At 36.0% G+C, this 24,900-nt stretch overlaps 1 protein-coding gene across 2 annotated transcripts in view; it reads right to left on the minus strand.

The window, feature by feature from the left end:
- The window catches only part of LOC125669553 (transcriptional regulator Myc-A-like), a 69,166-nt gene that overhangs the window by 29,601 nt on the left and 14,665 nt on the right, over positions 1 to 24,900 (minus strand). For both annotated transcript variants that reach the window (XM_056162590.1, XM_056162589.1), the window contains exons 3-4: positions 17,375 to 17,885; positions 9,855 to 10,011 (exon numbers count right to left, since the gene is read on the minus strand). The gene's annotated coding sequence lies outside the window, so the exon portion shown is untranslated. The remainder of the gene's footprint in view (positions 1 to 9,854; positions 10,012 to 17,374; positions 17,886 to 24,900) is intronic.

Raw genomic sequence — 24,900 nt, forward strand, 5'->3', positions numbered from 1 at the left:
CATCATTATCAAAAGATTAACTGCTAGAAAGATAATTCCAGCCGGACCACACTAAGGACTTACTAACGACTCAAAGATCAACCCCTCCCTATTCTTCTATACACTTTGTAAGCTGCTTATATAAATTTACATCAACGATTAGATAGTTGGCCAACTCAAGGACTGTCGTGCCTCAGGTTTCTCTTCATGTATCTTATCTCCAATGACTTCTTGAATTTTGACCATCTGATGGAGTTCTTTTAGGTCATTTAAAATTCCAGGAATTGATCGTTTTTGCGGGTCTTCTGGTATGCTCAAGGTCTCTGGGTGTCAAATCTTTCGTTACAGGTGGGATGTGCTGGCACAGTGTCAATCGTATACAATTGTATATTTATATTTATCGGTGTACATAATCTGATATTAAATGTTTCTCAATCTTGCACGTTTAAGTTCACATTTGAATACCACTTGAACTTTTACCAAGTGGCCTAGAATATTCCCTTACCAGGAAAGCCTCCAAATGTTTGATTTCCCACTAGCTGATATCAGTTTGAAGATTTAAACAAATACAAAACCAAATTACACCTGCAAGGCTGCAATGTCCACTAAGCATTGTTTGTATTATTCCTTGAAAAACAAGAGGCCCATGGACCACATTGCTCACCTGAGTCACCTTGGCCCATACTTAAAGATTCTCCAGGCCTATACATTCGCATGTAAAACTTTGATCCCCTTTCTGGCCCAAACCTACCTTCAGGGACCATTATTTTTACAAACTTGAATTTGCACTATGTCAGGCAGCTGTCATGTAAATTTGAACATGTTTGGAGCAGTGGTTTTTGAGAAGTAGATTTTCAAAGATATTCCCAAATATCTGTATATATATATATTCATTGTAAAACTTTGGATTCCCTATTGTGGCCCAACCCTACCCCAATGGGCCATGGTTTAAACAAACTTGAATATGCAATTTGTCAGTACTTAAGCTTCCATGTAAATTTTAACTTGTTTGGCCCAGTAGTTCTTGAGAAGATTTTTAAAGATTTTCCCTATAGATTTGCAAGTAAAACTTTGATTTCCTATTGTGGCCTCAACCTATCCCCAGGGGCCATGATTTTCACAAACTTGAATTTGCACTATGTCAGGAAGCTTCCATGTAAATTTGAACTTTTCAGGCCAGGTAGTTCTTGAGAAGATTTTTATATGACCCCACCCTATTACCTTCCCTTTGACCTTTGACGGGGGCATGACCCTTCATTTGAACAAACTTTAATCTCCTTCAACCAAGAATGATATATGCCAAATTTGGTTGAAATTGACCAATTGGTTCTAAAGAAGATGAAAATGTGAAAAGTTTACAACGACGCCAACAACAGACAATGAAAAGTTTTGATCAGAAAAGCTCTGTGCCATGCGATCTTGTTTTGATAAAAGATTATCCTTTGTCACTTTGAGGATCTGATCATACAAGTTAGTTATGATGTCAATAATGGCTGTATTTTAATTACATTGATGGAAAGTGCCTATATACTTATAAAACTTTTATGCTGTATCTCTTGATATCCTGTGGAGGAAACTCGGAATGACAACATCGATAGTAACACATCTTGAATCCTAATTTTGTAATATCTCTATTTCCAGCCATGGTAAAAAAAGATTTATAGTGGTAAACTGCTATATGATCTAAGTGCCTTGAGAAGATTTATTCTATCGATGATTTGAAATTGTTGTCCTTGGGCCATGACTGCAATATTAACACACAGCTGCACGCGTGCAATATTTTTAAACGCTTTGATAGAAACAGTTTTATTGTGTTTGGTATGAGTGTCCTTACAACTGCACTTGGTGAAAAACTGTACTAGCGAAACCAATCACGGATTTCAATCCGGGTTTGAAATAAAAAGTACTTGGGTTGGCAGGTAAAATTAGGGTAGGTTGGTTTACTGTAAACACACATTTTTTTCTTTTGCCCTAGTGAAATGCTAAAGTAGACTAGTGAATATTATCAGTCACAAACCCATATGGACTAGTGCTTGAAAATGTTAATTTGAACCCTGTGATATCTATATATATCCCAAATTTTAATTCAACATATCTTTGTATGACTGGTATGGCTGAAATGATGAGCAGAAACTAAATTTCTAAACCCTAGGGGAATAACTGCCAAAAATTTTCTAACTGGAACCTTGCTGCAACTTGACTACCTGCAATAATGTAGCCCTCTCTGATTTTTTTTTTTTTTTTTTTTTAGGGAGAGGGCTACAACTCCTTAGGATCTCCGTAATGGTGCAAATGTGGGAGTGATTCACTCCCGCAACATTTTCGATCATTCTAAACATTTCCTGACTTTCTTTACGTAAATAAAATGATATTCTATGTTTCTTAGTCAATATATAAATTTACAACCTTCAACTTTAGATTTGTGAGGCTCTATTCTACCGTTTTCAACAATTTCGATAAATTCCAATTCCTCGATTCATATTTGTGCGCCATGTTTGATGTACTGAAGTTTCAACTTCCGATTGTCAAGTCATTTGAATATGCCATATAAGGTAGTATTTACATCAATGGACAAGTATGGAGGCGAAAGCTATTTCGTCGGTATTGAAAAGGTTTGAATTAAATATCAAGTTAAAAACCGAACAGCAGAGTGTAAATTCATTCTGCAACAATATGATTTTCCTTTCTTTGTCGAAGTGGCACGAGTAACTACATTTTCGCGCTGATTGTCAATGTTTAGGCTTTCATTAGATCCACCTACGAGATCTCCCGATAACAAGCATGGCGGAGCAGACGAAGAATTTTGCATGCTGTACATTATATTTAATGAAAAACACCTTTATTAGACATGCCCGAGCACAAAGTTGGTACTCCTTTTGGTGTAAACAACATTTGGAACTAATACGCAGAGTTTATTATCGGTTATTCATAAAATTATTTTGCACCATTACGGAGATCCTATGGAATTGTAGCCCTATCCCGAAAATGTCAGAATAAAATAAAATTGGATAGGGCTACATTATTGCAGCTACAACTTGACCTGCATATTCCCATGATATATATCTATATCCCAAATTTCAATTCAAAATGGCCATGCACGAATTTGATGAATGGGAAACAATTGTTTAAAATTTTCAAAGTCCAAGGGGCACAACTGCCAAAATTTTGATCAGCTGACCTGTGTATTCTTGTGATGTGTCTATATCCTTCATTCCAATTTAAAATGTCCACTTACAACTGATATAATGAGTGGAAACTGAATTGTTTAAAATTTTTGAAGATTATTAAAGGGGCACAACTTTGTAAAAAATCATTCAACCATTACCAAATAAGAACTTGACCTAGATATCCTCATGCCGTATCTATATACTAACTTTCAGTTGAATGTATGCATCTGTAGCAGAGATAATGAATGGAAACTGAATTAGAACGGAAAAGGTAACACTGTCTACTGCAAATCTTCAGAACAACCCTGCTGGTTAAAACACATTTTTATGATACTCATGTTGAAGGTATTCACATGCATTCAGACAAGATGATCATTGTGAGCAAAAGCATGAACAATTAGCAGGAACCATTCTTTTTCTAATGCTTACACGCTTCAATTCCAGACAGTAAGACACTTTTACTCTTTCCCCTCCTGAACACATTCTTGCATATGATTTTTTTTATTTTGGTAGAACAGATTTTTCTCTACCACATAATGAAATGCAATTACGTTTCCACCGGATTCTTGAAGATGTTTTCCATTGGGCCAATTTTCATGGAGTGATAAATGTCTCATGCACAAAAACCGCTGAGCCGTCTGGCACAATAGCATGTCCTTTGGCTTACAGACATCATTGACATGTATAAAATACTGTATTTTTTATTCTTGTAGATATAGCAATATAATATAAAGAGAAATTACATATTAATGAGTCTATATGCCCGTTCTTAGCATATTGAGAGTTTATAGCTTTCAGATTGAAAATGAAATTTTTACACAATTATGTTTGACGCATATGTACCCTATATATCCTAAATCAATCACTACAGGTCAGGAATAGCTGGAGACATATATCATAGCCCAACCATTCTGTCCCCAAAAGCAATGACAGCTTGAACAGAGTTCAACAGACTTTGAATTTCAAAATTTGGTCAGTCCTTGAAAACATTGATTTTTTTTTTTTATTATTCTGTCACATATCACAGATTAATCTGGCAGTGGTGGTCATGATTTAATCAAAACTACTGACCCTTAAAAGTTTAGTAACCTCTGACCCACCACATTTTCACCATCCCCATGAAAGGAGTCCTGCTTATCATTTGCTTTATGCAAAAAAATGTTTCATGGCAAGTTTTGTTGAACTTGGTCTAATGGTCAGAAGACAGATGGATAAAAGAAATTTTTTCATCAGACCAACTCACTCAAGTTCATGGGTCAGGTATAAGATACCAGTCCTACATCTCCCTATTAAAATACTACTTCAAACTAGCTTATTATGCCATACGGGGAAAAAAAACCTAGGCCATTAAGTGGGTGCGATGTCTTGTGTTCTAAATTTTATGCAAAAAATATTCATTCTATATATCGTGTGTACTGCCGAGTGTTGGGAAGACAAAAGTCACCTTCACAATTACTGGTTGATAACACCACACATATCAAATAGCCATATAGGATAGTGGAACCCTGCCTATCTCACATATTTAAGATGGAAAATTATGAGGAAATATTGCCTTGCTGCATCCAGCTGTTCACACTCAGCAGTTGTCAGAAAGTACATGTAATAATTATACATGTATATGTAACCATGTTACATTCCTTAATTAAGAGGATGCCATAATACTTGGAAACACCAGGGTTCGAAATTAACTTTTTCAAGCACTAGTCCGTACGGACTAGTCACTATTGATGTTCACTAGTCCGCAAAGCATTTCACTAGTCCGTCCAGTATATCAAAAAATTATCTTCATTTTAATCAAACTAAACACATCACAGTTGCAAACAATTCGATTTCTGACACCTACAGAAGAAAAAGAGACCACCATATTTTATTTCGTATTCAAGATCTTCAAAAGCATACAATATTAACCTCCGAGTTAATCCTTTGATAAACGTCCATAAGTGCGTTCGAGATCGACGTTCCTGTTGTTTTGGTGTTCAGACCTTAGAGTCACAGGAGTTCGAAATTTTATCAAGAAAGTCAATAAAATTCACTCGATTGACCAAGTCATGAGCTATAGTGTTATGAACTACTGTGTTAGAGTTGCGAATGACGAGAAAATGTGCATACAAACGTGCATGTTCTCAGACCACACTACTTGCAATTATTGCACCTAGAACACGTTCTCGTGATGTGTACTCGGCGTTCGGAATCGGCAGGAATTTGACAATGTGTGCACGTTCGAAGAACGGCGGTCTCAAACGCACTCCATGTGTTTGGAAGATCAGACTGTCATAGTCAGGCAAACACCTGACCATGCAGGTAATCAACCATAAGTTCAAACATCTAAGAGACTCAGACAAATCTTGCTAAAATCTTTACCAATTCAAAATTGATTTCCGGATTTTCACTAGTCCGTACGGACTAGTGCTATAGAGAGTTCACTAGTCCGACATGTTTTCTACTAGTCTCGGACTTACGGACATGAGTTAATTTCGAACCCTGAACACCCATTAAAGATAATGCAAGTCTATAAACACCAAAGCAACCAGAAATACAATTTTTGATAGTCTGTAGGTTTTTGGTTTTTTTCACCATCAATTCCTTTGGATCAGTAGAAAGTGACAGTGGATATCATCATTGGAACTGTCTAAGTATGCAAGAATCAGATTTTTTTTTTAAAAAACTGATGCAAGACTTCCTTATAAGATTGACTAAGCCCAGTAATATTAAAGGTGGTCCAAGTGGAAAGCAAAGTCCCAAACAGAATGAGATGAATCTTGTAGTTGTGCTGTGTACATAAAACATAAAATTATTGACTGCTATTGAGGTCTACTCATCATACTGTTTTCATGTGGTAGCCACTCAGATCCCCAACTTTTAATACTTGGGAGCCCAAAATGGTGAACGAAATTTTCTGAAAGTTCCAAACACCGTTATTTTATAATCTTGTATTCAGTGTTAATAAAACACTATACTAACCAAGATTCATATCATTTAAAAAGTATCAAACATGTAGATCTGTGATTTAGTTCGAGTGAACCTTAGAGCAGAGTGTAGCTTTTTTTAAGGGGGGTCTCAAAGCCCCAGGCCTAGAAGAGAATCGCTTATTTCAGTGATTACGAGAGTGAGAGACCGAGGTCTTTCACACAATATGGTGTTACAATTGGCCACCGCTATCAAACGCTTCAACTAAAATGGTTTGTTTATCGTTTCAAAAGAATCTTATTACTTTTTTAAAATTTTAATTGATATGTAGTATGAGCCCATGAATCACAATGTGGGCCCGTAAGTTAAAAAGTTCAGGCCAAAAATAAAAATTGATTTGTTTGATGTACTCCGACCGACCCGTCAAATTTGCTCCAACCCGATCATTTTTTTTCAGGAATTTTAAATTTCATTTTTTTTTTTTTTTTGGTTCCCTTGAAAAATAGAAAATTCTCCTTACTTTAAAACTAAATATTAAAAAATTTCATGACATTAAAAAACAAACAAACAAAAACACCTACCTACCGACCCACCTTGAAAAATGTGGGTCGGAGTACATCAAACAATAATATTTTTAATGATGGCCTCAGGGGCCCACAGGCCTCACATGGCCCATAAGTTTTCCATTGTTAACCAATAACCCTGCTCCTCATTTCTTTTGTTTGGATTCTGGGGGTTGACCCTTCCAAAAATTTCCAAAACTGTTACTGTACCTTGATAACTTATATGGAAAGTGATATGGCTAAAATTAGTGATGTACCGACTGTCGCCGACTTTCGATTGTCGGTCGCTATAACTGAAACGATGTGAATAATCGATTGTCATTTTGAAAATCGAAAATCACCGACGTCGATAATATTTTTAATAATACGAATATTCCTGCCGCGACTTATCTAACATTAAAAATGGCTGATGAAGTTGAATCATCCGATAAGATTGAATGATAACGATTGAATATTGTTTAACGTCCCTTATGAGAATCTTTCACTCATATGGAGACGTCACCATTGCCGGTAAAGGCCTGCAAAATTTAGGACAATGCTCAGTGCTTACAGTCTTTGAACAGGGAGGGATCTTTATCATGCCACACCTGCTGTGACACGGGGCCTCAGATTTTGTCTCTTACAACAAGCAAGGGGTAATGAGGCTCTATTCTAACCCAGATCCCATAAGAACAACAAAAGTCGAGAGATCTATCCCTATCCCAGGAAAATAAAATCGAAGGTATGGGATTATTTACTTCAAATTTCCCAGAGACATTACGCAAGATACAATCAATCTAATGATTTTATTCTAATTAACTTAATATCTAGGGTAAAAAATAAAGTAAATTTAATATATCTGTGCCTTAAATTTGAAATCATTGAAATTCGATTATTTTTCAATTAATCAATCGAAAAGGTGCATCCCGATTAATCCGATCATCGATTATTATTTTTTCCCCCCGATTGCCCATCACTAGCTAAAATAGTGCTAGAACCTTTAACGATGTAGATACGGAATCAATGTATACATCTGAGAAATGACAGGGAATTTGGAATTGCGTAACATCTATGATGTGATATGAAAATAAAATGCATTTGAGAACAAATTTTGGTAGCCATACAGGTGACCAGATTCTGGAATTTGGTAGTCCGAAGGAAAAAAAAATAGACGCCAACCATGCTATTACTAATCTTTAGTCCCTGACTTATGACTATGCAGACCTTGTCAGGCATTTGGTTGAATGGTGCCTTATGTCAAGGTCATCGAACACCTGACAGGAAGTAGACCTCATCAAAAGTCAGTAACAACTTCATCAAATGATCAGGAATACTGCTGCAGTGCTTGATGGAAAATCTTATCTTGTAGCAGTGTTTGATGGAAAAGCCTATCTTGTAGCAGTGCTTGATGGAATAGCCTATCTTGTAGCAGTGTTTGATGGAAAAGCTTATCTTGTAGCAGTGCTTGATGGAATAGCCTATCTCGTAGCAGTGCTTGATGGAATAGCCTATCTTGTAGCAGTGCTTGATGGAATAGCCTATCTTGTAGCAGTGTTTGATGGAAAAGCTTATCTTGTAGCAGTGCTTGATGGAATAGCCTATCTCGTAGCAGTGCTTGATGGAATAGCCTATCTTGTAGCAGTGCTTGATGGAATAGCCTATCTTGTAGCAGTGCTTGATGGAAAAGCCTATCTTGTAGCAGTGCTTGATGGAATAGCCTATCTTATAGCAGTGCTTGATAGAATAGCCTATCTTGTAGCAGTGAATTTACTTTGTTACCAAACTTTAAATGTCAAGTTCCTGTTCACTTTAGTTTTGGAAAAGGTTTTCCAATAACACTTGTAATTATAGCTAGACATGAACTATGAATGATCATATACTCAAGCATTTTGATCGAAACCACATCCAGAACAGTTTGGTCAGTTTTAACACACTCCAATCCCAAATAATTCAATTACGAAGTAAGTTTTTGAGAAAAAAGTAAGGATTATGTGATTGGAAATGGGGCCAACTTTCAACCCTACACGGAGCAGTGGAAAATCCTTGCACTGATACAAAGAATCTGCAAGGAGAACCAGTTTTGTCAGGCAAGACCTTTAGGAGCTAAGGTCATGTGCCACAATTTGTATAAAAAACAACCCATACCATCTTGACAAGTCAAAGCAGAGGTCACTACCTAATACAACTGCTAAGAGTACTGTCATCTCTGTAACAAAATACTACAGAACATGACACAATAATCTTCATCCATATAGATCTCCTCTGTCGTTCTCTCTGCTACAAACCTGAAGTTGCATGTACTTAAATTGCTGAGTAAGCATTCTGTAATGTGCATTCGGCATGCAGTATGTATCTGCCCTAAATTTTGGAACTGAATTCCATGACATTTCTAGACAGTCAAGCAAAGTACTCAACAAATACCGACTCTTCCCCCACAGAAATTTTACTTTTCACAGACACAACCTCATCCTTGCAGGGAATCATTCAAAGTGTTTAACATTAATCAACATGGCAAACAAATTGTACATCTAACATCTCTGTTTATTCTTGAAAAAATAAGTTATGTTTTCAAGGGTCAGGATTCTGTGTTTCATAGATAAAGGAATCTGAAGTGATGGATATGAAATAAGTAAACGACAATTTCCTGCCTTCCTCTTCGCAATACACAGAAACTTATGACTGAAATCAGACGTTTATCAACTTCACTGGAATCGCCCTTTTATCAATCTTTGACAGCTATTAAAATTTGCCTTGTGAAAGAGAGATATGGGGAACACTTCCTTTTGTGGTTTTACCTAGTGTCTCAAATCAGAAACGACATTTTACGTGTATCATCAAAAGACAAAAATGTCTGTCTGTCCCGAACATTAATGACACGGTTTTGGACTTAAATACTGTTGTACATCTGCAAGTTTGAAAGCCCTACATGGAAATTTAATTGGCCTAGATTGAAGTCAATGTAGTCGGGACAGGTACACTTCAGAGATTGCACTTCTCGTTCGGTACCAGACTACCGGTCCAAAGGGGGATAAAATATCGGTCATTCTGACCCATATACAATCTACTGAAATAATCTCTTGGTCTACATACACAGTTAGATACATGAATTTAGTGAACAGATACTTAACGATTGATCAGATTATATATACTCAAATATTGATCCTAGACACCTTCTTATAATCAATTCAAAAATTTAACTAAAATTTACTTGACTATGAAAACAGTTATCCAAAAGTTCTTAAAAAGTGTTTTTTCTCACCTCACTTCACTTTCTTCCCATAATCTTCTTCCCATAATCCAATAATGAATTATATCCAATGAATAATAAAAACTAAACACTGCACATTTCCATACACAAGATTTTAAAATCACTTGGAAGATGAAGGCACACAGTAGTGATCAATGAAGTGGCTATTCTGAAATGTAAAATAAAAATACACCCAAGAGAAGGAAATCTATTATCTCTTCTATACACATAATTCAGAAGAAAAATTTCCAATATTTCAATAAAAATGCTCATCGTTTTTTAAAAAGCATACATTTTTCTTCATTATATAGCATTGTGAAAGTTTTTAAGAAGTTACAGCCAGGTTACGAACAAGCAAAAACGAATAGTCACTGGTTAGTAGAATCATAAAACGAATAGTCACTGGTTAGTAGAATCATCAAATTAACAGATATAAATGCTCCACAATAGTTCTTTTACTTAGCAACTTCCTGGTCATATTGGTCATGTTTAAATTGCCTCCCTTCATTTATATCTATCATTTTGTACAACAAGAGCTTATATATAAAGCATAAGACAGACTGACAGACCGAAGGACTCCTATATAATCATCCCTTCCCCACCTCCATTCTCTATGTGTAGGGGGGGTCAAACTATGCCATCAGAGACTTGTGTCAAAAAGATTCACGTGAACAATTCCAGTCCTGTGACCACTCATTTCATCACCACAGAATCTTCATAGGTAGAGTTTTCACATCATGATTGGGAATCTGGGAGTTCAAATCTTGTCTAGGACAGGCATAAGACTTCAAAAATGTAGTGACTATTCAAAGTCAGAGTTAGGGATCTTTCTGAAGAAACCTTAAAATCCAAGGTCCCAAATCCAGCAGGCACTGAATTAATAAGGAACCCTCACAGCATTTCTCCCCAAGTCATTAGCAATTTGGCATTTATCTATGACTGGTGTGGTGATGGTATGAATGAAATATTCTGTCTAGGAAGTAAAATAAAATACAATCAATCAATAGATAACTAATAGGTATCAAGGACGGTCTATTAAATTTCTATACATGTTTCATACTATTAAATTAATTTAATGATTATTAATTTACACTTCTCTGCCCCATTCGCTTTTTGGTAACTATGCCTATCGTCTACATTTATCAACCAATCAAATGTTGTCTTTTATTAGTATCATATGTTACTATTTCGATCTATCTAGGACACCCCCCCCCCTATAGGGACAATGGATTGCGCCCTCTAGGGGGACCCCCCTTTCTACCAATCATATTTATTAATTATCTTATTTCAAATCATAACAATTTAATCATCCAATCAACGTTCATAAATTTTCCTACTTCGGCATTTCAAATTCTAGTTAAGCGTCACTTTAGAAAATTTCACGAAGGACAGAGGCCACGCAACCTTTATCAGCAAGGTCACGCAGTCTAGGCAGTTTTTATACCATAATTTTTCCAAACAAGGAATTATTGCAATGTGTCTATAACACTAATTTTTTTTTTTTTTTGGTATACGTTGACTTGCATGCAGACTTGTACCGCCATGGACATACGTGCTTCCTTTGACATTCCGTCGTGGTACTTAACTTTTCCCGAGGAAGAAGAGAGTTTATACTGTATCATGGTAGACACACACTTTGATGCTGCGGAAGCACACTTTATTATTGTCCTTGAATGTGGAGCTATGTGCGACGTATACAAATTAACATGATCAGCTCATTCATATTATCTGCCAATGCAAGAAAAGCTGCAACACAAGGTTAAATCTGCCAAAGTTTAACTTTCAATGGCTATACTGTTGTACAATATGGACAAGAGTTAACCTACACCTGCTAATCCTTCATGCCAAATTTCACCAAAATCCATCCAATGACTTACAATTAGCTGCAGTGACAAGGTATTTTATGTTTCTGACATATGCTGCATGGGGCATAAAAAAGTTAATTAACCAAGATAGTGGTTACAGCTTGCAGACCAGATCAATGCCTTGATGCTACTATTTTCAATATTTTGCTTAGTTAATCATCTCACAGCACCACTTAATGTACTTCTCACTGATACCAACTTCATTGTTTAATTTTCAATCTCACCAATTTCAAACTCACCAACTTCATTGTTTAAATTTCAATTTCACCAACCTCATTGTTTAAATTTCAATCTCACCAACTTCATTATTTAGATTTCAATCATATTTCAATCTCAACAATTTCATTGTTTAAGTTTCAATCTCACCAACTTCCTTGTTTACATTTCAAACTCACCAACCTCATCGTTTAAGCTTTTTTTCCATCTAAATTGAACAACATTTGGTGGAAAGGGTCACAGGTCAAGTGCTCTTGCACCCAAGTGACACACACAAAATTTCATCATTTCAAACAGCTATACTTTTATGCAAAATTTTCAGCTTTTGAAATTTATATCGGCAGAGAAATATCAAGAAGCAGATCCTATGACAGATTATTTCTTCAATAGCAAGACTTAGGTATGAAACACTGAAATTACATTTACCCTCAAGATACACAATATGCAATAAAACCCTGCAACACATGAAACAAGACTGCAAAAAGGTTCTACATTTTCTAAGACTGTGCATGTCTCTCATATTAATTCAAAAAGGTGGTTCATTGCCTAGGGAGACTATGTACGATATTACAGAGCCTGCAGAATAATCCTCTCCTACTTCCACCTCGATCAAAAGAATAATAATGGGCATATTTCTTTGCATTTATTGCTTAGGAATACTAGAGACCTCATCTCTGCTCTTCTTTTTTGAAGAATTCCATAAATTCTGCAGTAATCAAATTTCCTATTTCAGTGCCTGCTTCCTTAAAAGGCCTTCCAGCTAATGCCTCTTATACCCAACCATAAATGTTTCTGTGGGACATAAAACAAATGAAATATCAATTTACCCATATATCTTTTGCATAAAAAAATAACACAATAAATCTGACAAAGGCCACAAAGTCATCAGTTCCATTGTTAAGAAAACATTTTTTTTTTTACTTCTGACAGATATGACAGAAGCTTTCCTCATGTTATGTGATCATGACGACAAAAAACGTGTAGAATACTACAATCACGCATGAATCGCCAGATGTGCAACATAAACTTCATATATACAGCGCTGCACATATGTCAATGAGGGTTATCGGGGCAACATCTATATCCAAAGTATGTATGACAGATTTTTACACATGGCGGAACATGACTCAATATAGTGACATGTTACCCAGTTCTGCCTGCTTTATTACATCTCACAAACAGCTAGAATGTCCAGAACTTACTGTGTGGTGATTGTTTGTGATTAAATAGTGTTACAAGAGCACATCAAAGTTTTCTCGCAACAGTTAACTGTTGCACCCTTAATACTAATTACAACAGGAGATTTTCTTTGTTGATAGGAGGTGGGTAATCTTTGGAGGAGAAACCAAACAAAGACAACTAGAGCTACCAGTGTGGGCTTTTGTTGTCTGCCCTCTCTCTGTTTCATAAAAATTTGTAATAGCCTCCAGTTCAAGTTACTATAAGTAGCAATCCTAATACCTTTACACAGTGGCTGGGTAAATCACCGGATGTATAATCTACACCCTGCGCTCATCTCCAGCTCATTCAAATTAGTAAGTCTATAGACTTCCCCCGACAAAAATGCCCAACATAATACCCAGGAGGTGACGTCTTTTCCGACATTGTTGATCCATCAGTTTGCCAACACTCTTGCAAAGCCTTTCTATACCAGACAATTCCCACTTATCCTTTTGATCAACACCTCTCTTTGCTTGCAGTTAGGGACTTTCTCAATCCCATTACCCTAATGTCTTCGTAACATTCCTTAAAAATGAAACCACCCAGAACACATTTAATCAAATACAAAATTAATGAAACATTGTAGAAAAGAACCTCATGTTATGGGATGAGCACTTGAAATGATTTTCTTTTTAGAAAAGAAAGTAAAGAATGAAGACACAGAAGTCGAGCACATCTCATACTCCTGAACAGTCCTTTGTCATATAAAATAGGAGTATTTCTGTCAAAATTCAGGTATTGTAAGACTAATGGATTGTGAAGACAGCAAAAAAAAATTTAAACAAGAGGTACTGTGAGCAATGCTCACTAAGAATACCCCCCGCTTACCCCAATCTCCCAAAGGGTGTTGGTAATAGGTATAAACTACCTCTTTTCTCAGTGTAAAAAACAAATGGCATGACAAACCGAACCATATTGCTACTTCGATGTCCAGTGCGCGTGACCTTTGACCTTTTGACCCCAAAATCGATAGGGAACATCTTCATCCCATGGGTAGTCCATATGTATGATATGGTGACTGTAGGTGGAAAGGATAACGCTTTAGAGCCCGGAAACCATATTGCTACTTCGATGTCCAGTGCACATGACCTTTGACCTTTTGACCCCAAAATCGATAGGGAACATCTTCATCCCATGGGTAGTCCATATGTATGATATGGTGACAGCAGGTGGAAAGGATAATGCTTTAGAGCCCGGAAACCATATTGCTACTTCGATGTCCAGTGCACTTGACCTTTGACCTTTTGACCCCAAAATCGATAGGGAACATCTTCATCCCATGGGTAGTCCATATGTATGATATGGTGACTGTAGGTGGAAAGGATAACGCTTTAGAGCCCGGAAACCATATTGCTTCTTCGATGTCCTGTGCGCTTGACCTTTGACCTTTTGACCCCAAAATCGATAGGGAACATCTTCATCCCATGGGTAGTCCATATGTATGATATGGTTACGGTAGGTGGAAAGGATAATGCTTTAGAGTCCGGAAACCATTGCGTCTACAGACGGACGGACGGACGGACAGACGGACAACCCGATTCCAGTATACCCCCCCCCCCCCCACAACTTGTTGCGGGGGGTATAATAAGAGATATTCATGGGAAATATGAGTTACATGATACACAAGAAAAACATTATATTGTTTCTGAGGTTGGTATATTACTTTCTCAATATTTTCTGGGTATTGTAAATTTTACATTGAAAGCTTTTAACACCTTTCAATATTATGTATTTGTCATCAGTCATGAGTAAAACAGTGCCATTCCCGTCATGCAAGGAAGGTGTGTGAGCATATCAATATTTCATGATAAAAAATTTGTGAAAACACTGTACAAAACAGAGCTATTAATTTTATGATTCAAAACCTTTGTAAGAACCTGTTAGCAGCTATGCAGAAGTAAACTTTTAACCTTTTAAAACCAAAAGTTTAAGCTTTAAACACTTTCATGTTTGGTCATCTGTGCAGGGTGGTTTATCTGTCTGTTTGTGGGACCCAGCAGTCAAGATTATGATACCTCTGATGACCTGGCCCAAACAGTTTAACCTTCAGCCTTCTATCAGTGTTAAACAAACAATATGGATTAGGGGGGTACACTCAACACATAATCAGCCTGATAATCTGTCTGGTACACTGTTTTAAACTAACTTCTTTTCAGTTTTAACAATGGGGTTTAAATGTGCCCATAACAAAGCTATGAGACATATTGCAAAAGAAAAAGAGGGAGAAGTTCATGAACTTTTTGGGGAAAAAACCAAACAATTAACGGAATATAAAAGATAATACGAAATTGAAAGAGTGGTTTAGATTCTTCTTTCAACTGCCAATCATTTTTTCATAAAACGGTATTGAACAAATGTGCTATTAATCAACCATTTTTAAATATTATTCCTAGCACAAGAGTAATTTTCTTTTTGATATTTAAATAGGTAGTGTGCCATTCAAAACACACAAATTCTGTAGTATCCAGCAGCCATTCCCAACAACCAAATCCACTGATATTTAAATTTTTACTCGACCCTCTTATAAATAGGAACTCGAATAAAGATTTCCCTTCATGACAGTTTTAAAGGAGTGTTGACAAACTGGTGGATGAAGAAGGGTCCTATTTTCATTGAATCATTACAGCCTTTTTATTTGGCTCACCTTACCTGAAGTTTTGAAATCAGCTTTAACTGAATGAGATTATATTATCAAATACATAGTAAAGGTGCAATGTCCAACAAGGAAACAACTATCCTTGTGGAGAGCTAAACACTAGGCCTCACATTAACTAAATAAACGGAGATAAGAAGAGATAAAAAACATTCTCTCTAGTTGCTACGCCGTTTTAAATCATTCCGAACCTTTATTCTGGACGAAAAATTTTATCAATGAAATTTGACCTTTCTAATGGTTTTCTTTTTTTTTCTTCTCTTCACAATAGTGTGGTTTATTTTTTGCAATATCAAATTTACCTTGCACCATAACAACTGCTTACTAAAGTTTCTTCCCTGCCTGATATCAATATAGGTATTTACAACATATAATTTTACCAAGCACTATAATTTACTATTACAGGGAACTCATAAAATCAATGATGTTTACAGAGGAGCAAAGAGGTAGTAAAGTCATTCAAAAGCTCTGTGAAGGAAAAAATATCTGTCCATTGAAGCTAAAAGCTGATCATTGTCTAAATTCACTTGTTCTGAGCCCTCAGTACAACCTACATAGAAAAATATTGGGCATCAGGTACAGTGTGATTAAGTCAGGTACAGTATGATTATCAGTGCTTGTTAGTGGTACTTGGTACTATTCAACCATCATTTTATCCTAACATATCATAAAAGAAAAATCAAGCCATGACTCGGTCACTTCTTACTTTTAATTAATGTCTGACAATTGACACTTGGTAATCATACCTCTAAGCTAAGCTAAACTAAACCCTTTGTATACCTGCATAAAGATCACAAAAAAATTTTCTTTGTGTTTGTTGTGAATTTGATGATTCAGTCTGATGTGTATTGTAAGGTACACAACATAAAACCACACAAAGAGGATTGTCAGTGCATTTTTCGCGCCAAAAGTCTTATCTGGTTCTCTCCTCCTACTGTCTGGCACCGCCCCTTCACTTGATTGACAGCCATTGGAGAAAAAGTAGTTCCCAAGTCTTGACCTTATTTCACAATCATAGTGCAAATCTGTCGACCTTTATGTGTGTATATATTTAGTCATGATCAGCTACGAAGACAAATTTCAGTACTATTTCTGAAACCTACAAAACATCGCTGCTCTGCAGAACTAGTAAATTTATTTGAAACCATTCCATTACTGCAGTTTATTGATATTGTTTAAGACAACAAATTGAGGGAGTTTTTCTCATGACCTAGTCAAGATATAGTCAGATCAATATAATCTTGCAAGCAAATATTTGTTTTCCTGTGATAAAAGAGACACCTGATCCATCCTGTATAAAGTACTCTATATGTGGTACAAAGGTGCTCCTTAAGGTGGACTGACAGTTTCCTTTCTCTATTATACTTGCACAAATACTAACAATGTCCAGTATTTGTTCATCATAACTCAACCCCTCACACACTTGTAATGGATAGTTTTCACACTTACAGAGACATCTTCTCTTAATTACACCAAATTTTTACTTCTCATCTTCTTAATATGATCGAACTATAAAAATGTAATAAATATTTGTAGAGCACTCAAACAGAATATATTCAAAGGGAAGTAATACCTACAGGTACATGTAAGCATTCTGAAGTTTGTGTTTGGTGCAGATTGTAGAATGAGCTTGTAGATTTCCTCATCATGTTCCATGCTTCCCTAGACTGAGTTTGTAGATTTCCTCATCATGTTCCATGATTCTCTAGACTGAGCTTGTAGATTTCCTCATCATGTTCCATGCTTCTCTAGACTGAGTTTGTGGATTTCCTCATCATGCTCCATGCTTCTCTAGATTGAGCTTGTAGATTTCCTCATCATGTTCCATGCTTCTCTAGACTTAGCTTGTAGATTTCCTCATCATGTTCCATGCTTCTCTAGACTGAGCTTGTAGATATCCTCATCATGTTCCATGCTCCTCTAGATTGAGCTTGTAGATTCATGCTTCTCTATCAGTGAGTTTGTAGATTCATGCTTCTCTATCAGTGAGTTTGTAGATTCATGCTTCTCTATCAGTGAGTTTGAGTTTGCACCTGACCACACCTCTGCTCTATTCTGTATGTATTCATCCTCATAATGGATTGTCATCTGTTAAAAGCAGTCAATAAACAAAGTTTAAAACATTACCATGTGATTTTCTAGAACACTAGATGAATGCAGTGGTCAGAAGCATTAGAGGCATTTGTTTTGACCTTTTCAAGATTTTGTCATTTAACTCTTTCCATGTAATACCGAAAATATTAGTGCAAATCTATCAGATTCTATGAGAAAGGTATTTTGGGAATATCAATTTGATAAAAGCCATTCATGTATTATATATATATGTTTTCAAGTGCATTGAATAAAAATAGACAATCACAAATATGCAGGTCTTCGACATAAAAACCCCGGACATTTTCCCAAATTGTACCATCATTAAAAATGAAACAGCAGCATTCAGGCAATCAATAAAAGACAATGCAACATGTCAACAATAAAATCAGACATGAAATGGGATATATTCTTTCAACGAATCGACCATTAAAAAGTTGGTAAATTACAAAAGTAATGAACATCACCACTCTGATCATTAGCCAAGTAATAGTTTTCTACTAATTATTTATTCATGCATGTCAACATTGCAGGAGGAAGCTTCAAAGGCTTAGGGCCTGGGGGCTGCCATACTTGACATAGCTGATATGACAACACAAATCTGCTGTAATACACAGCTGATGATAGCGTCATTCCTATCCCTTTCCAACATGCATTTTTTTCCCCTTTAGAACAATGGAGATGAAAAGTAATATATCTTAATTTCTCCTTTTTCAAGCAGGTATACAATGTAAAATGTGGTGTCACTGTGATATTAAGTGGGTCAGAAAGACAATTTTTTACAAAAAGGTAAAAGGTGTTGAAATCTCGTACATCCTGCCAATCCTCCAAATTCCATGAAATGTAAATATGGGGATTTTTTTTCCTTCAGAAAATCCACAAACACAAATAGGTCATGACCTTTTGAGAAGAGTGCTACTTTTAAATTTGGAAAGAAGAAAAAAACCAAGATTAGTACTATTGATTTTATTTTGTGCACGGAGACACCGTACCATTCAGTGGTATCAGGCTTTTTTTACTTTAAACTGTGCAGACAAAAGACTCCAAGCATCTTTGCATTTATACACCTACACTTGTAACCTGAGAATATAATCATTATCAAACAAAAGTTCTCTCCATTACTGTCGACGTTTAACTGATAATCGACATGGAAAATTATGAAAAGAAAAAAATATGGCAAAATGTTTATATTTTAAATATTGATTCCCCATGCTGGGGAAGGCAATGACATTTTCAAGACAACTGCATGGTATTGTGTGACATGCGGGTGACACACTCACAGCCGCGACTGGTATTCTCCATCTGTTACCACTGCCATGTAACAGATGCTCAGGCTGTATGTCTCCCATCCTTCATAGAATGACACGTTTGATTGGAGTCTTTTGTCAAAGTTGCTCAGCTTACATCCACCTCCAATAAACTTGTAAAATACATAAGCCCCCTCGATTGTCAACTTTAATCCAATGTCCATAATTAAAGTTTTTCTCTACTTCATCAACCAATTCAGAAAATATGTTACCTCTACAAGCATTACAAAATCATTTTATTGGTTTCCATAACATGGATGGCTAGAGTTAACTTTGTCTTACCAATGCTCATCACAAATTATCTGTTCTTTCAAGGTAAAGAAGCCAACCCTCCTTTTGCTAATTTATTCTATCCTTGAGAACCAAAGCTTATCATTGCTGAATACATAATTAACACAGCTGACTGGTATATGGTCATTTTCATATAAAATTAATTTTATTGTTTTACATGAAAAAACTTGTATCTGAGCATGAAATATACATGTGCTTTAAACTATAAACTTGATCTGATCTGCTCACACAAGAATTGGGCTTAAGATATTGTCCATAAACATGCAACATAATACATGAATTATGCAAATGAGTTCATTATAAAACCATTGCCACAGACCAAGTTATACAGGCCAATTTAATGTGTTAGTAATAAAACAATTTAAGATGGCATGATTTATGATTTAATGGTGTTTTCATGATTTATAGGCAGAGAACTGAAAATACATGATGACATGTCAACTCCATAATCAATTGTATCAACATCTACTAGCTCTCCTTTCTGCCCAAATCCCAACACTCCTGATAATTCAAAGTTCAAGGGACCTTGATAAAACTTCAAGAGACTGAGAGTTCCAGAAATCAAAGGTTGAGGTAAATCCAGGTACTGAAGGTCCATCCATTATGGTTCAGATAATTTAGTAACTGGATTGCTTATGCACAACATCTTGGGATTGTTTAAACACCTTGAAAAGGTCAACAGACTTTTTTTTAAACTTTATGTATTTTTTTGTTTTTCTTCATGCTAAAATAGACACGTCTGTAAATTATTTTCTCAAGGGTCAAGTCAAAACAAAGACGGATTATATATACAACCAAACCACTGGGGTAGGATTAAAAGTGACCATTTAAAAAATTATCCAACCTGAAAAGAAGCACAGGTGATGTGTCCCCAGGCGTGCACACACCTAATCGACAAGACCAAGCTAGCCCCTGGCATTCACCATTATCCAGGTAATGTCCAAACGGAAATAATTATTTGTTTGATTGATGGTGTTTATCATATGCTACCACCACTTTTCGAGATCAATAGTGAAAAACAATGAAATATGTAATTCGGGACCCAAATTTCACTTAGATGCAGAACTGTAGCTCTCTGGGAAAATATTAAGACAGACCAGAGAGCTTTAAGTCCACCCCTTATAAAAACCTCTACTTAAAGGTCATAGGAGACGATTTTCAAAAAAAAATTGTTTTGCACGAAAATATGTTCTTCTTTAATTACTTAACATATGTAAATAAGTCATTCAGAAAAAATCGTAAGGTAACAGGCACTACAGACCGTCAAATGTTGCTGTGGTGTGAAGTATCAAAATAGTAAGATGACTTATTTCCCTTGCTTGATGACGTCAAAAGAGATCAGCCTGACGCAAATGTGTATTTATACTAACTACTGCGGGTTTTAGTCGTCAAAATGTTCAATGTGCTTACATTCAACTGTAATGTAGCAAATCAGGTATTTCTATATACTTTTGTCTAAATGATCGAACGTTCAGAAAGTTTTGGGTGTGAAATCTACACTGAGAACACGGGCCCGTTTTACAAAACAACTTACGACAAAGTCGCAAGTCTTAAATTCTATTACAGTTATTACTTTGAATGAAGTAAAACTTTTCTAAGGCTTAATTTTCAACATTTTTGTTAAAAAAAATTGCATTTGGAGTGGATCTTACAATAAACTGGTAAATTCCATTATGTAAAGTTGGTCGTAAGTTCTTTTGTAAAACGCCCCCCAGAACTCGAAGTTGTTTGACAATCATTTTACGCGATTGTACAATACGATTGCAAACGGGGGTTGATGTGGATCAGTTTCGTTATTGTATACACTCTACTTTGGCAAAAACTAACAGGTTTATGAAATTTTTAAAAATCTTCGACCAGATGCAGTTTTAACTATTTTCAACTACAGACCAACTGCAAGCACGGCGAAGACGAGAAAATCCTGCAAAACGTTGACTATATAATGACGGTAGTACAGATATTTATAATTTAGTATTTAAACACGATCTGATTTGTTTAGAAATGAAATTTGACTATGAAATAGTCATATGAAGCTCTTCTGATCAGAATCTTTTTCTCTGAATATATAAGTAAATAAATTGAAGAAGATGAATAGGTCTACTAACTTTATATGATGAAAGTTGCATTATCAGATCCCCCCCCCCCCCCCTTTTCTGTTTAGAAAAGAATGTTCAAAGCAAATGGTGGAGCGATATTGAAATGACAAGTTTTTATATCAGGCCCCAGGATCATGAAACATCTTAAGCTTAAGTCAAAATCTGAATATTGCGATGAAATGATTGAGAAGCCAGTGATTTCAAAATAAAATTGCTATTCAATGTTGCTTCGTCAAATTTTTAGGGTCTGTAAATTAAGAGTTTCAGTTCTAAAGTAATGAACATCTTACGGCTGATTGAAAATTTGACTTAAGTCTGAGTTTGTTACATGATCCAGGGGTCCGGTGAAATAAACCAATTTTTACGGTCATGCAAGAGTTGGGGGATGATTTTCTTCTTCTTCAAATGAAGCACTAATTTGCACGTTGGTTTCCTTATTGGGGTCAAAATTTAAAACAAAAAATTAATTAAAGGCTGAGGATTTTGAACAACCAGTCGGTTTTCCTAAGGTAAGTTAAGTGCTGGGCGGGACTAATTTTAAGCAGGTGTGAAGCCCCAAACCCAATGGAACCCTGCTAGATTGTATATACCGTCCCAAATACATGGGGTGTTGTCTGTGTTACCTGCATTACCTGCACGTTTTTGTAAGATTGAAAAATTCATGGGAGTCATTTTTCTTGTGCAGGTTAATCGAAACGTTGATAATCAAATCTAATGAATCAACATGTAAAGATTAAAGCTCGATAAATTTATTTTGTATGAATGAGAACGTTAGTTATTGATAAATTAGGCAGATTATTCTTATTTCTAAGTTTTCTTGTATCCATTTGACTGCCTACTGGGTATCCGACGATGTATGACTGCCAAACATACAGTTTCCGACGGGAGTTCCTGCGTACTGTGCAGATTTTCTGGCTATGTACAGCATATGAACTGATCATCGTCCCACACCCCACGATGACTCAACATATTCCAAAACTGTTTAAATTAGAAAGTTTTTTTCTGTTTGAATTAGTTTTTCTGGACCGCACACCAGAATTCTTTGGCTACCTAAAGTTGTCTGTGTGACTCGTCCAAAATGCATGGCCAACAAAAACAGTCAGGACATTCGGATTTTTCGACAGTTCCTTCAATAACTGGTCCAGACGAAGATTTCGTTCTTCCTCTGGCTTCCAGTTCCAACCATTAAACGCAAGAAAGAGCCCTTATAGCGGCTAATGTGATGGTAAATTATTCTTCATATAGGCCCTAATGTCGCAAATTTTATTGTAAAAGAATGTTAAAGCCATTTATATTTATTATTATATTCACCTGTTAAACTAAAATAGCTCACGATACTTGTAAAAATCCTATGAAAATAAATTCAAAATACGGCGCTCACAATGTGTGCAAAGGAAATTCCGATCTGGCTATACAATATATCTGAGTCAGGGTGGGACTTAAAATGGCACATAAAACCAAAGGGGGATGAGGGGGTACCCACCTTTCTTGTCAGTCAACCTTCAATTTGACACACACACACCCCGTGATCGACGACAACGCAGACAGCTTGAATTATTTTCGTTTATAAAACTCATTAAATTAAATATGAAAGGATTGGACTACGTTGGACTTGTATTACGAGGTGTTTAACACCCTTTGTATAAGAAGATTCGATCTGTTTCTTGGAACTAAGGTGATTTTGAGATTTGTTTACAACCGGTATCCTATTTTCGTGTCATCCCTTGTTCCCCTGTGCATAACTTATATCAACATTTGAAGAATTCTTTTATTTTCGGTCAAACAATTTCAGACCGCCAAATAAATGTGACAGTGTTCTCTGCTTCTATCGCACATAGAACTACCATTTTAGTTCAGATTTGTTCCTGAGAAAATTCTTCAAATGTTGATACAAGTTATGTGACAATTTGTTATTGATAAAGGTGTTGCTTACTCGTTTGAATTTTTCATTGTTTCGACTTTTATCGCCGATTTTCCATGTAATTCATCATGTCAAGGTCACATGATTCACCATCGTGATTCTTATCAAATCAACAGATTCATTGGTCCCCATCTCTACAAACTTCCTGCGAAAGTAATTTCTATACTCATTGCCCATCTTATTAATACTAGCATCACAACAGTTTGGTTTTAGGGAATTCCATTCTTGCCAAACAGCACTAACCAAACTTACTGACAGCTGGTTGCATGCAATGGACCAAGGAAATTTCATTGGCATAACATTTCTAGATTTCAGTAAGGCATCTGATTTAGTCAGTTATGATATCATCATAATAAAGAAATCAAGATAGCACATAAATTTGATTACACATAATAAATTGGTCTCAAGTCTTATTTAAATGAAAGGTGCTAAATGTAACAAGACTACTATAAATGGTACCTAACATGCCTGTGAGAAGGTTATAAAAGGTGTTTTATTATAAGGTGTTTGAATTGTGACATTGACAGGGGTCGAAATTAACTTTTTCTACCACAGGCTAATTTTAGCCTGTGGTTAAAAAATCCACAGGCTAAAATGAAAACCTACAAGCTAAAATAAAAATAATGAAACAGTGCTCTTTTTATATATATATTTTTTTCCAATCAATGATTTTCCCCATCATTACTCAGCAGCGCCTAGTGGGTCAACAGGCAGCGTTTGGACAAGACACTAAGTTACGTAAGTCATATGGTGCAATGTCTAGGTCTCTTGATTATCGCACCTCTAGCAGTCTAATCCACAACTTGTTTACCGCAGGTCTAGATCCAGTCTTCCAATTTCATGCCACATCAGGGTTGTCACTAGTGATTTTTAAAGCGAATACAGGACTCATGGTTTTATAAGCAGCACGATCACGAGTCCTATGACTTTTTTGATAATCGTTTACGCGGTGAGAAATGCACCCGTGTCGTCACTACAACCCGACCTCAATATGACAATAAATTTAGATAGGACATTCTCATGATTCTGATAAAAATAACTACCGGAAGACTTGGTAAAACATAGACTCCGATATTTTTTGTAGATAAATGAATAACAAAAACATCATACTTGGAATTATTCAATTTAATCACCCCTATAGGTGAACAGGACTCGTGGCACATGTCGATATGCGATGTCCGATCTCTAAAGCATTTGTTTGACTCCGAGTTTCTTAATAATCATAAAAGAAAAATCCGGATAAAAACGGTTATTGAAATCGGTCGTTCATGTAAGCGTTTGTATGATTCAGAGTGCAAGTTTGAGAAAAGCAAATAGCGCATCACCGTATAAAACGGATATGATACGATCATGGTTTGTAAATCACCACTCGCTAAGATTTTCGAGTGTCCATTATT

Source organism: Ostrea edulis, chromosome 4 (genome assembly GCF_947568905.1).
Source record: "Ostrea edulis chromosome 4, xbOstEdul1.1, whole genome shotgun sequence".
Taxonomy (NCBI): Eukaryota; Metazoa; Mollusca; class Bivalvia; order Ostreida; family Ostreidae; genus Ostrea; species Ostrea edulis.